This window comes from Cryptomeria japonica, chromosome 6 (assembly GCF_030272615.1).
Source record: "Cryptomeria japonica chromosome 6, Sugi_1.0, whole genome shotgun sequence".
NCBI lineage: Eukaryota > Viridiplantae > Streptophyta > Pinopsida > Cupressales > Cupressaceae > Cryptomeria > Cryptomeria japonica.
The window spans coordinates 278,942,134-278,955,589 of NC_081410.1; positions in this window are offsets into that span (position 1 = coordinate 278,942,134).

Sequence of the window (13,456 nt, forward strand, 5' to 3'; positions counted from 1 at the left end):
ATACCATCATCACGTAAGTACTGTAATCAACTTAAGATGGAATACATTATATCCAATGATACCAAATCACCTGTCAAATAGAATCTAATTTCATAATGCATCAAAATAGTGTATCAAATAAAAAGTCTTATCATGAAAATAAATGAAGTGCTATGACGGGCTCGGGGTAGGGCCTCACACCCTCCCCCACTAGGCACAAACTTTTTCCTAGAGTTCATAAAAAAGATGGGGATATAGAGATGTCATTTATGCTGCATCCTCCCATGATGCTATAACCTCATCATAACAATCCCACTAGACCCTAACCTGGTCCATCTTTTGGCCTCGAAGAGTTAGCGTTCGACAAGCCAAAATGCGAATGGGCTCCAAAGCCAGTTGCTCGTTTGACTCCACTTGCAAGGCATCCCAATCTAGAATATGAGACTCATCATAAATATATTTCTTCAGTGCAAACACATAAAACACATCGTGGATGTGTGATAGGCTAGGTGGCAAAGCTAGATGATAGGCAACTGGTCCTATCCTTTCTAGGATCTCAAAGGGTCCAACAAAGCGAGGTGCTAGCTTAGAACCCTTTCCATAATGGATTGGACTCTTATGTAGTCATACTCTCAAGAAGACTCTATCTCCGACCATGTAGCTACGATCTATTCTCTTCGCATCTGCATACTTGTTCTGTCTATCCTAAACCTCTCTAAGGCGATGTCTAATCAAATCCACATGTTGCTCCATATCTTGAACTAAACTCAAGACCAATGGCTACTCTATCCTCAATACGGTCCCAACTCAAAGGTGTTTTACATGGTTTTCCATACAATGCCTGATAAGGTGGCATCCCCAAGGAAGTGTGATGCCCATTGTTATTGGCAAATACCACCAAGTGAAGATACTCTTCCCATCTAGTATGATCATCCATGAAATACATACAAAGCATATCCTCCAATACTTGGCTCACCCTCTTTGTCTGTCCATCCGTTTATGGATGATAGGCTATGTTAAAGTTGATTTTGGTACCCAATGCTTCTTGTAATGCCTTCCAAAAGGAAGAAGTAAAGAGGGAATCCCTGTTTGAAATGGTATTGTGCAGAATGTCGTGATGTTTGATAATATTTTGCAAGAACAGATGTGCCACTGCTGGTGCTATAAAAGTACTTCAGACTGGTGAGAAGTGAGCTACCTTTGGTCAACTTGTCAACTGTCACCATGATCACATCATGACAACGAGATGACATAGGAAGACCAATGATGAAATCCATTAAAATTGTGTCCCACTTCCACTCTGGTATCACATTTGATTGGAGTAATCCACCTGGATGGCGATGCTTCACCTTAACTCTCTGGCACTCAAGGCATCGAGTGTCTAATTTTGCAATGAGTTGCCACATACCCGGCTAGTGATACAACTGTCTCAAATCCACATGCATCTTCTTAACCCCGAGATGTGTTGCATAGGGTACTCTATGAGCCTCTAGCACAATGAAATCACATAATTTCCTGGAAGAAGGTACATAAATGCACCCTCTATGGCATAGTAGTCCATCCGACTCCAATGAATAATCTGCATATTTCCCTTCTAGGGCCTCCTGAGATAACACTACCTGAAACACCTCTAAATACCACTCATCCTCAGGCAAGTGCTACAATATGCGATCTCTCAAATCTGTATCTATAGACATGGAGTATAACTCATGATGTCTCCTACTCAAAGCATCTGCAACTACATTATCTTTCCCCTCAATGTAGCGAACATCAAAATCATACTCACACAAGAACTCCATCCATCTCCTCTAACGATAATTAAGGTTAGGCTGCGTAAATATGTATTGCAAGCTCTGATGATCAGAATGAAGCTCGAAATGATGTCCTAAAAGAAAATGTCTCCATTTCATTAGTGCGTGCAACACTGCTGAAAGCTCAAGGTCATGAGTAGGGTAGTTAAGATCACGAGTCTTAAGTTTCCTAGACTCATATGCAATAGCTTGACCACCCTACATAAGTATTGCTCCCAAACTATATAAGGAAGCATTTGTGCATACCACAAAATTGGCTGAGGGATCTGGCACAACAAGAATAGGTGTGCTAGTAAGTGCCTTTTTGAGTTCCTGAAAGGTCCTCTCACACTTTTTTGTTGCACTTTTTTGAAGAAGCTGAAGGACCGAAAGATGAAAGAGAGGAAAGATTCCTGAAAGTTCATAAAGTTGAAGTTTCCAACTTTTCCAAAACACTGAACCTGGAGGATCTAATTGATTGGATCAGAGAGTTGGAGGACTACTTTGAGTTTGAGGATGTCAAGGACCCACAAAAGTCAAGTTGGCACATACTAAGTTGAAAGGGCATGCTGCCTTATGGTGGAAAGAATTGTAGAAAGACAGAGTAGAGAATGGTGAAATGAAGAGCACCCGGCGGAGACAGATGGTTGTAAGACTGAAGGCCAAGTTCATACCAGGAGACTATGAATTGGAGTTGTTCAAGAAGTTGCAGAACCTGAAACAGAGAAACATGACTGTGAAGGAGTATACTGAGGAATTCTACAAGGTGGTGATTAGATCTGGACATATAGAGATGGGCAAAGAAAAGGTGGCGAGGTACATAAATGGACTTACATTTAACATTCAGGATGAGATGAGTATGTTGAGGGTTTCCACAGTTGAAGAAGCTTACCAATATGCTTTGAAGGTTAAGGAGAAGATTCAAGAATAAGACAATTGAAGTTCATACCAGGAGACTATGAATTGGAGTTGTTCAAGAAGTTGCAGAACCTGAAACAGAGAAACATGACTGTGAAGGAGTATACTGAGGAATTCTACAAGGTGGTGATTAGATTTGGACATATAGAGATGGGCAAAGAAAAGGTGGCGAGGTACATAAATGGACTTACATTTAACATTCAGGATGAGATGAGTATGTTGAGGGTTTCCACAGTTGAAGAAGCTTACCAATATGCTTTGAAGGCTAAGGAGAAGATTCAAGAATAAGACAATTGAATAGAGGGAAGGAGAAATTCAAAGGTCAGATGAGTGACACTATGAAGAAACCTGTTGAGGAAGATGAATCAAAACCTAAGTGGAGTAAAGAACCAGAACAAAAGATACATAGGAAGGGCATTGACAGTACCGGTAGAGAATTTCCTAGAAAATGTTACAAGTGTGGAGAAATCAGACATAGATTTTATGAATGTAAGAAGAGAATGGCAAGAAGTTGTGCGGAAAATGAGAACCAGAAGGTGAAGGTACCAGACCTGACTGTGCACTGGAGCAAAGAGAATCCCTTATGTTCAGAAGAAAGGATACCAAATCTACTAAGAGGAAGAGTCTTTTCTGGACTGTATGTAAATCAGGTGGTAAGTTGCAAGGTTATTGTAGATATTGGAAGTACTGACAATTTGGTATCTGAGGAGATGGTTGTGAAGCTTGGATTGAAAAGGCTTGAGAATCCTTGCCTTTATGAGGTAAGTTGGTTGCAAGATAATCAAAATATAGAGATAAAGGAGCAGTGTTTGGTGAATTTAAATATTGGGCCTTTCAATGATGAGATTTTTGTTAAACACAAGATGCCATTGAAAGCAGGGGGGGGAGGTGAATCAGTGATTTCTAAATACTTTAATCCTTTTACCTTCAAGAGATATTACCGGTTACCAACTTGAGGATCAAGCAAACCTGCTGGTAAGATAAAACTAAACAACACAAATCAACCACACAAGGGGAACATCACATAACACCGGTATATACGAGGAAAACCCAAGATAGGAAAAACCTCGGTGAGAAGTGCTGCTGGAGTCTACTGCTCCAATTCAGCCTCAAAATGAAAACCTTCGGTTACAAAATTTAGGGCACAAACCCAAGGAGTACCACTCCTGCTTTAGGGCACCAACCCAAGGAGCACCGACCCCTGATTTTAGGGAACCAACATAAGGAGCACCAACCCCTACATCGAGCTCCAACTCTATCTTGAACATAATCAATTACAAAATTAATAGTCTGATTACAAGTGAATACTGTAACCACTGCATACACTTTATCCTGTTGGTTTCTCACCTCCCCTGCCTCATCGATTTACTTCTACTCTTCTTTCTATCTCCTTCTTAGTCTCTATGCTCACCTTCACTTGCTGCTGCTGGTACTAGTTCTACTTCTTCCTGTCGGATGAATAGTCGGAACATACGCCTACTGTTGGTTACTCTGCTCACTGGTTTATCCTTTCTCTGCTCACTACTTTCAAGATCTTCTCTCCATACACATGCAACTGCTTCACTCTCCACTACCTTCCAGTTGGCATGAACATTGCTGGTTCCTACCTCTGCAACTCACTTTGCAGTTTTCGGGTTTATATGATCTTGCTGGTTAAGCCACTGTTAAACCTTCTCACCGGTTTAACCTTCATTGCTAGCTCTTTTCTTTAGATGCTGAGTTCCTTGACTCTTCTCAATCTTATCTCCTCTTTTTCTTTGCTCAGGATCACTCTACTTCACCATTCAACATCATCGAATATTGTCTTCTACCTTCATTCTTATTGCTTAACTTTCTCGCCAAAACGCAACATCAAAATCTTGGCGCACAAGGGTTTATTCCACTGAACATGAGGCATATAAGATCTGATCTGATCTCATTCTACATGAAGATAGGCAACCTGCAAGCAATCAGACATCATCTATCATATCTTCTTCCTTCTAAGGCACGTTTTCTAAACTTAGCAAACATGAACAGTCAATCGATGGGGCACAAGATCAATCACCCTAAATGGTTTTGCAGATTGCATCACCAACTTCATTCTGCCCCTGGTCGCTCTGCATCGATCACCTTTGTTCAACCTTCTTGGAGCCGCACACCTCTGCAACACCTCCCATGATTTACGGGGTCTACAATTAATGTCGACCAACTCTGCAACAACCTCGTCGGTGCACACTCCATCTACTACTGCATGCATGTCCACCACTTGGACTCCAATTGGAACCTTTGTCAGCATCCACCTTAGCTCACCAAGTCGGTCCGACTTGGTCACCGACAAATTACACACAATCGGTGTGTGCATCATACCACCGGTTCCTCTTTGCCTACCGGTTAACCTTCTTGTCTTCTCCTTCCTTGTGTCGATGGAACTTGTCAGCCCGTTCATCAACCATGCAAGTCCTCAACAACAATCTAGGGTGACTCACTATTGCATCTTCAGCAGATTGAGAGCACTTCACTTTTGTCTCTCTGTTCACTTGGTGGTATGCTGGTATCCACCTTGTTTATGGATTGACATGTTCTTGTCTTCATATCGGTAATGTGCATGATATCTTCATGCTGTCCATCTCCAACTATTATGTATCTGTGTCAACACCATTTTCCATCTGCATACCTGTAACTCCATGTGTGCAATTGCAGAGTCTCATCTTCATTTGACTGGTTCTCTTCTCAACCGGTTTGCCAAGGAGGCAAACACACCATCTTAACTCTCCCTTCTCTTCCTTGGTGGCACATCATGTCATCACATGTTGATCCAATGCACATATCTGATCTCAATGTTAGGGGGCATCCTCGTCTTCCACTTTGGTCATCCGGTCTATGCATCCAATCACTTGCCTTGGCTTACTCTAGTTGTCTTATCCCAGGGAGTCATGATGTATGACATGTATACTATGGGATAAGCAAGGTATTACCACTTATCGGTGGGTAAGGATCTATGTCACCTGCTGGTATTAATGTGACATCCCTAAGGAGTAGATGCATCTTCAACTTGACATATAACCTGGTAGCTTTCCCATATGCCATCCTTGCTTACTGAAGCAACACATTCTCTATCAATATTCTCTTCATTTGGTGGGAGTCATGTTGTATAACATCCAACTCTTACCCGTGACTTGCACATGCTTCACCTTTGGTGTTGATGTGATTGTTGTAACATTTCGTATCTTCATGAAAATCAACAACCCAACATATTTCTCTCTTACCGGGCACATGCTTACCGGTTGGCAGCCACTCAATGCCAACACATTACTTACCGGTCATAATTCCATACCGGTCTCCAGTGCATGTCTTCAACACATGCCAACACTGGCTTGTGTACCGATGACCTGTAATACTAGCTGACATGAATGTCACCAGTACACTTCAATTTCCCACACTAGTCATGCTATACCAGTTGACATCAATGACAACACAATGCCAACAATCTCCCCCTTTGGCATTAATGTCAACACACATGTAGTATCTGGTATACTACAGATACTTTCTCCCCCTTTGACAACAATGGCAAAGGGTCTTGATAGCCGGTATGCTGCAAGCTCTCTCTTCCCCTTTTGTACTAGTTGCTTGTTCCCTTTTTTACCACTATGCTTTGCAACCTCTCAACTAGTAGCACTTGAACCGGAGGGCTAACACCAAACTGTTTGACATATTCTCCCCTTGTGCAGGTAACTCACATCTTGTTCACATCTCCTTGTATACTGGTCCACAGTGCAATGGCAACAACACTTGATATCCTTCTGTGTCAAGTGTATCAGGTACCAATCATAAGATGCGACTGTGAACTCCCCCCGAATCATAGTCCTCCGGTCTTCATTTTCTATCAAGTCCTAAATCGGTACCCCAAACTGCACTTTTTACCGGTGGAAGTGAGCATCTATACATGTTGATAGTCTTTCACTTCCATGACATCCAACCCATCTTTGTGAGATAAACATACCTAACCACAATGCCAAGTCACATTGACTCCATGTCAACTCTCACACTAGTTGACATCATGATGTCTCATACACATGGGATCGACTACTGGTCTAACATACTATCATTTAGGACAACTTCTAATATCATTAGAGACATAAATTCATTTGTCCAGGCTACTGTAGCCACTGCAACACAACTGGGACATATTGACTTGCATATACCACTATACCAGATAATATCCATACCAGTAACACACTTCACACACGGGTTTACACTATTGGTCCACTATCTTCATGGGGACACCTCATTCATTAGATTCTGTCTTCTTGTGTCACTGTCATGTCCCCTCCTTGATCATTATATATATAAATATATAAATAATTATTATTAATTAATATAATAATTACCAACAAATTATTTATTATTTACTATTATTTATTACTTACATAAAAAATAATTTATTAATAATCTTAAATTAATATAATATTATTTATGAACAATCAGCCTACAGTATATTATAGACTCGGATATTTCTGAGTATAGAATACATACACATCTTGATGAAGGTATATTCTACAGCTTAAAGTAGTTATTAAGAATCAAAGTGTATGAGGAAAATCAAGGTGGTCTTAATAAAAAGATGATTTCCCTAGTTGGCATTAAGAGATGTTATCAGATTAAGTAAGTATGCCAAAGAGATTAATTTTAAAGAACAATGATGATATTGTAAGCCTATGCATATACTAAAAGCAATGACCCGATTACAAGGTAACGTAACTACCATTAACGTATAGTGATTGCATCAGTATAACATACAACATTGAGTATATTGGAGAATGACAAGACAACAATGGTATACCGTTATTAATATTCTAAGCAATTGATTAAGATAGCAACCTCATACAATGTTTCTGTTGGTGAAAAGATATTATCAGATTACAGATTGAAAGATCAAGCATCTAAAGGTGCCTTGGCTTGGATGATTAAGTCATCAATAAGAACGATTTAGTTAGATTCTAAAGAATGATTCATTAGGGGATAGTGTGAGTAAGTGACACAAGCACCAAACAACAATTCATTAAAAGATGACAACGATTCATTATTTTCAATGCCGCGATTCATTAAGCAAAACAATAATACAACAACGATTATAGAAAGGCACGAACATTAACAAAATAACGATTCATTCGTGAAGAGCTGTGATCTGATTAGAAGTTAAGGAGTGTGATGAGTGCTAAAAGACAATAATAAATATTATTTGCAAACTGCAATCAAGATAAGGATGTGTCCATTCTCAAGGAAGGGTTGCATCCATTCAATCCCACAAGATATTTAACGAGGAACGAACTCATTCCAAGGAACATGGAATGGGAGTTTTTCTTTGTTTATTTGTATCCTATTTGATCTGCTCTCTTGAGAATTATTGCCATCGGCATAACAGGTTGCATACTTTAATGTTTACATCAGAAATAACACCGATCAGAACAGACCAGAACTGTATAAAGCTACAGGTGGTAGCATCCTTGACCTTGATGGTATGCATGGGAATGTATTGTACTATATGAAGTATGATAATAATTCTATGCATAATTTAATATTAATAGAAATATGAACATAGAGTGCAATATGTATTTAATAAGGATACCAAGTATCATGACAGTGGCAGACCAGATCTGACATGCATTAGATCTGTCTGCCATTACCAGCCAGTAAACATATTACTACTAGGATTGTTTTAAGTTGGTAGTAGTATTAGTAAATTATATAGAAGGATATTAGCTAATACATAAATAATTGGTAATATTACTTTATTTATTTATTTATGTATATATTCAAATCAGAGTAAGGAATAATATAAGGATTGTAAATATAGATATTGATAATAATAAATATTAATATAATAATTATAATTAATATAATACCTTTAAAAATTAGTAATAATTCATATAATTAGTAATTAATAAATACGTAAAGGATTTATAATTTGGATCAGAATAAGATTAGTTATTTAGTATGGTAAGATAGCAAGTACTTGATAGACTAAAGAAAGGATAGAACATCCCAGACTTGATTCATGTTAAGATAGTCTTGACTCTTAATCAAGGACCAAACCCTAGTAGGGGACATTACAGTCACTTGTCTCTTATACCAATTACATTTTGAACTATACATTGACACAAGTATGAGTGTGTAGTCAAAGTAGCAACCACACATACACCTATCTCACCTTTTTCCTTCATACCGACATCAACTTGGTTTCTCCTTTGTCCTTATCAAGAATTTGGGGGTGAATGATTTGATCAACATATAGCTCGCCCTAAGGATCTATATCTCCTTTAAAATTTGGGAGATATCACCTATGCATTGATTGCATAGTGCCGGTCCATGGTCATGTTCTCTTCCTTCTTCCTCCATACCTGCTTGGACTCCCTCCTCTTCTCATTTGTTTCCTTTGGATCAAGTCTCATCTTCTTCCGCTGATAGGTCTTTTCTTTACCAGGTTCTACAATATGACTGAGTATATTTCCATAGAAGCATACTGCATTCATCCTAACTAGATGATTGGAAGATCTGCTCAGAGTCATGCCATTGTAGTCCACTATTGGTTTAAACTGATATCTTGATCTTATAGGAGCATTTCTTCTTTGGGCATAACTGTTATGTTGGCTGCCATGTGCATGAATTATCTTCTTCCTGCACTCACTACTTCTATGGCTAGATCCATTGCATTTATAACATATATAATTTATATTTCTTGAGGCAACAAATGGACTTTGGTTAGCATAACTAGGAGAGGGCTTATGCATGTTTCAACATTATGATGTTCTATGCCCAAATGCATTACATCTTCTGCAAACTGAATTGCTATTCCTAGAAAGAACACCTTTTCTATTCCTAGACATCTTTTTGCATTCCTCTGCCCTATGGCCATATCCTTTACAAGCAAAACAGTAACCAAAGAATGGAGACATATTACTTACAAATTCATTTTGCCAAACATGAGGTGATCTAACTGGTTTGGCTTCTCCACTTCTACTTCTCCGGTGTCCTGCATCTCTTTGTCTTCCACCATTGGGGAATCTATTAGGCCACCTTGCATTCTTGTTTCTGGTGAACCTATCTTCTCTCAACTCTCTTTTTCCTTTAGGATCTGCATTATTTCTTCTTGCTGCACCGGTCTTCATTTTTAGCCTCAAGTCCTCACCAATTATAGCTAGGTCAACCTTCTTTCTTGGTGCACTTTAGACTGTGAAGGTCCGACCCTTGTTATCTCCATTAGAGGAGACAAACTGAATGTCCTTGTGAGAGACATCCTCACTTGTGGAGCATTCACCGGTAGCATATCTTAATCCTCCGGTATTCTTGGTTAGTTTTTGTTTACTCAACATTTTGTCCAAGGTCTCAATGCTACTATCATACCGGATCCTTACCTTGAGTTCATTATGACACTTCTCAAGGTCTTTCCTGATGTTCTCCATTTCTCCTTTTAGGTTCTGACATTCTTTGTCCTTTGTCTCCACTTCTAGCTGGAGTTCCTCACATCTTCTCTCCTTAGCATCAAAGATTGATTTCAATTCACTGATCAATTCTTTTGCCTCTTCTAGTTGAGATGTCAATATGCAGATATTATTATTTGATTCTTCAAGGCATATTCTCAACCGACTGTATTCTTCATGAACTGAATCTTTGTACCTTTTAAATTCCTTTCTAACATTTTGCAACTCTTCTAGTGCACTTACCAATTCACATTCAAGATCAACTTTAGCTTCCTCTTCATCATCACTTCCAAACACATCTTGGTGGTAAGAGTTATATGCATGATTGCTCTCTGATGCGTGCCTCTCATCTTATGATTCTTGAGCTATAAAGAGGTGAGTTTCCTCTTCATCATTTCTGCTGCTGCTATCAGATCTATCTTTATCATCTATAGACACATGAGCTTCATTTCTTTTCTTGTTTCCATAAACCGGTTCTGCAGTGCAAGGTTCATTGCCATATAGTTTCTTCAATCTATCTTATAGGATTTTAGATTTGCATCTATCCACCTATGAGGAGACATCACCGGATAGCCCACTGAGTATGGCCTCCATAGCTTCATCATTACATTTGTTTATCCTTTCTTCTTTAGGACCGATGGGAGGACTGAATTTAGCAAGGCATCCATTTACTACTGACATCCATACATCAAACCCAAGGGAGGATAGGTAGACTTCCATCCAACTACTCCAAACAGAAAAGTTTGAACCGTCAAACATTGGAGTAGGGGGTGACACAAAACAAACCATTGTGTTCAAACACCATAATCTACCCAAGCTGGAGAAAACTTATCAATAGGGAATTTAGGCTCTAATACCAATTGTTGAACACAAGATGCCACTGAGGAAGGGGGGGGGGTTAATCAATGATTTCTAAATCCTTTCTTTTAATCCTTTTAACTCTAAGAGAGATTACCGGTTACCAACCTGTCGGTAAGATAAAACTAGACAACACAAATCAACCACACAAGGGGCACACCACATAACACTGATATATACGAGGAAAACCCAAGATGGGAAAAACCTCGATGAGAAGTGCTGCTGGAGTCTATTGCTCCAATCCAGCCTCACAATTAAAACCTTCGGTTACAAAATTTAGGGCACCAACCCAAGGAGTACCACTCCTGCTTTAGGGCACCAATCCAAGGAGAACCAACCTCTGATTTTAGGGCACCAACCCCTGCACCGAGCTCCAACTAAGTGAACTATCTTGTACATAATCAATTACAAAAGTAATAGTTTGATTACAAGTGAATCTTGTAACCACTGCATACACTTTATCCTACCGGTTTCTCACCTCCTCTGACTCACCAGTTTACTTCTACTCTTCTTTCTATCTCCTTCTCAATCTCTCTGCTCACCTTCACTTGCTGCTGCTGATAGTGGTTCTACTTCTGCTTGTTGTATGAACAGTTGAAACATACACCTGGTGCTGGTTACTCTACTCACTGGTTTATCCTTTCTCTCCTCACTACTTGCAGGATCTTCTCTCGATACACATGCAATTGCTTCACTCTCCACTACCTTCTAGTTGGCATGAACACTGCCGGTTCCTACCTCTGCAACTCACTTTGTAGTTTTCTAGTTTATCTGATCTTGCCGGTTAAGCCACTATTAAACCCTCTCACTAGTTTAACCTTCCCTGCTAGCTCTTTTCTTCAGATGTTGAGCTCCTTGAATCTTCTCAGTCTTATCTCCCATTTTCTCTTCTTAGGATCAATCTACACCATTCAACATCATCAAATACTGTCTTCTGTCTTCATTCTCATTGCTTAGCTTTCTCGCCAAAATGCAACTTCAAACTCTTGGCGTGCAAGGGTTTCTTTCACTGAACATGAGGCATATCAGATCAGATCTGATCTCATTCTGCACGAAGATTGGCAACCTGCAAGCAATCAGGCATCATCTATCATATCTTCTTACTTCCAAGGCACGTTTGCTAAACTTAGCAAACACGGATAGTCAGTTGGCGAGGCACAAGATCAATCGCCATAAATAGTTCTGCAGATTGCATCACCAACCTCATTTTGTACTTGGTCACTCTGCATCGATCGATGCATCTCATCAATCACCTCTATTTGACCTTTCTCGAGCCACACACCTCTACAACACCTCCCATGATTTATGGGGTCTATAATTAATGTCGACCAACTCTCCAACAACCTTGTTGGTGCACACTCCATCTACTACTACATGCATGTCTGCCACCTTGACTCCACGTGGCACCTTTATCAACATCCACCTTAGCTCACCAAGTTGGTCTGACTTGGTCACCAATAAATTACACACAATCGGTGTGTGCATCATACCACCGGTTCCTCTTTGCCTACCGGTTAACCTTCTTGTTTTCTCCTTTCTTGTGCCGGTGGATCTTATTAGCCCGTTCATCAACCATGTCGGTCCTCAACAACAATCTAGGATGACTCACTATGTGCATCTTTAGTAGATTGAGAGCACTTCACTTTTGTCTCTCTGTTCACTTGGTGGTATGCCGATATCCACCTTGTTTACCGATTGACATGTTCTTGTATTCATACCGGTAATGTGCATGGTATCTTCGTGCTGTCCATCTCCAACTATTATGCATCTGTGGCAACACCACTTTCGATTTGCATACCGGTAACTCCATGTGTGCAACTATAGAGCCTCATCTTCATTTGACTGGTTCTCTTCTCAACCGGTTTGCCAAGGAGGCAAACACACCATCTTAACTCTTCCTTCTCTGCCTTGGTGGGACATCATGTCATCACATGTTGATCCAGTGCACATATCTAATCTCAACCTCAGGAGGCATCCTCATCTTCCACTGTGGTCATTTGGTCTATGCATCCAATCACCTGCCTTGGCTTACTCTGGCTATCTTATCCTGGGGAGTCATGATGTATGACATGTATACGATGGGATAAGCAAGGTATTACTACTTATCAATGGGTAAGGATCTATGTCACTTGCTGGTATTAATGTGACATCCCTGAAGAGTAGATGTATCTTCAACTTGACATATAACCTGGTAGTTTTCCCATATGCCATCCTTGGTTACTAAAGCAACACATTCTCTGTCAATCTTCTCTTCATCTAAGGGGAGTCCTGCTGTATAACATCCAACTCTTATCGGTGACCTGCACATGCTTCACCTCTGGTGTTTATGTGATTCTTGTAACATTCCGCCTCTTCATTACAATCAACAACCCAACATGTTTCTCTCTTACCGGGCACATGCTTATCGGTTGGCAGCCACTCAATGCCAGCACATTACTTACCGGTCATCATTCC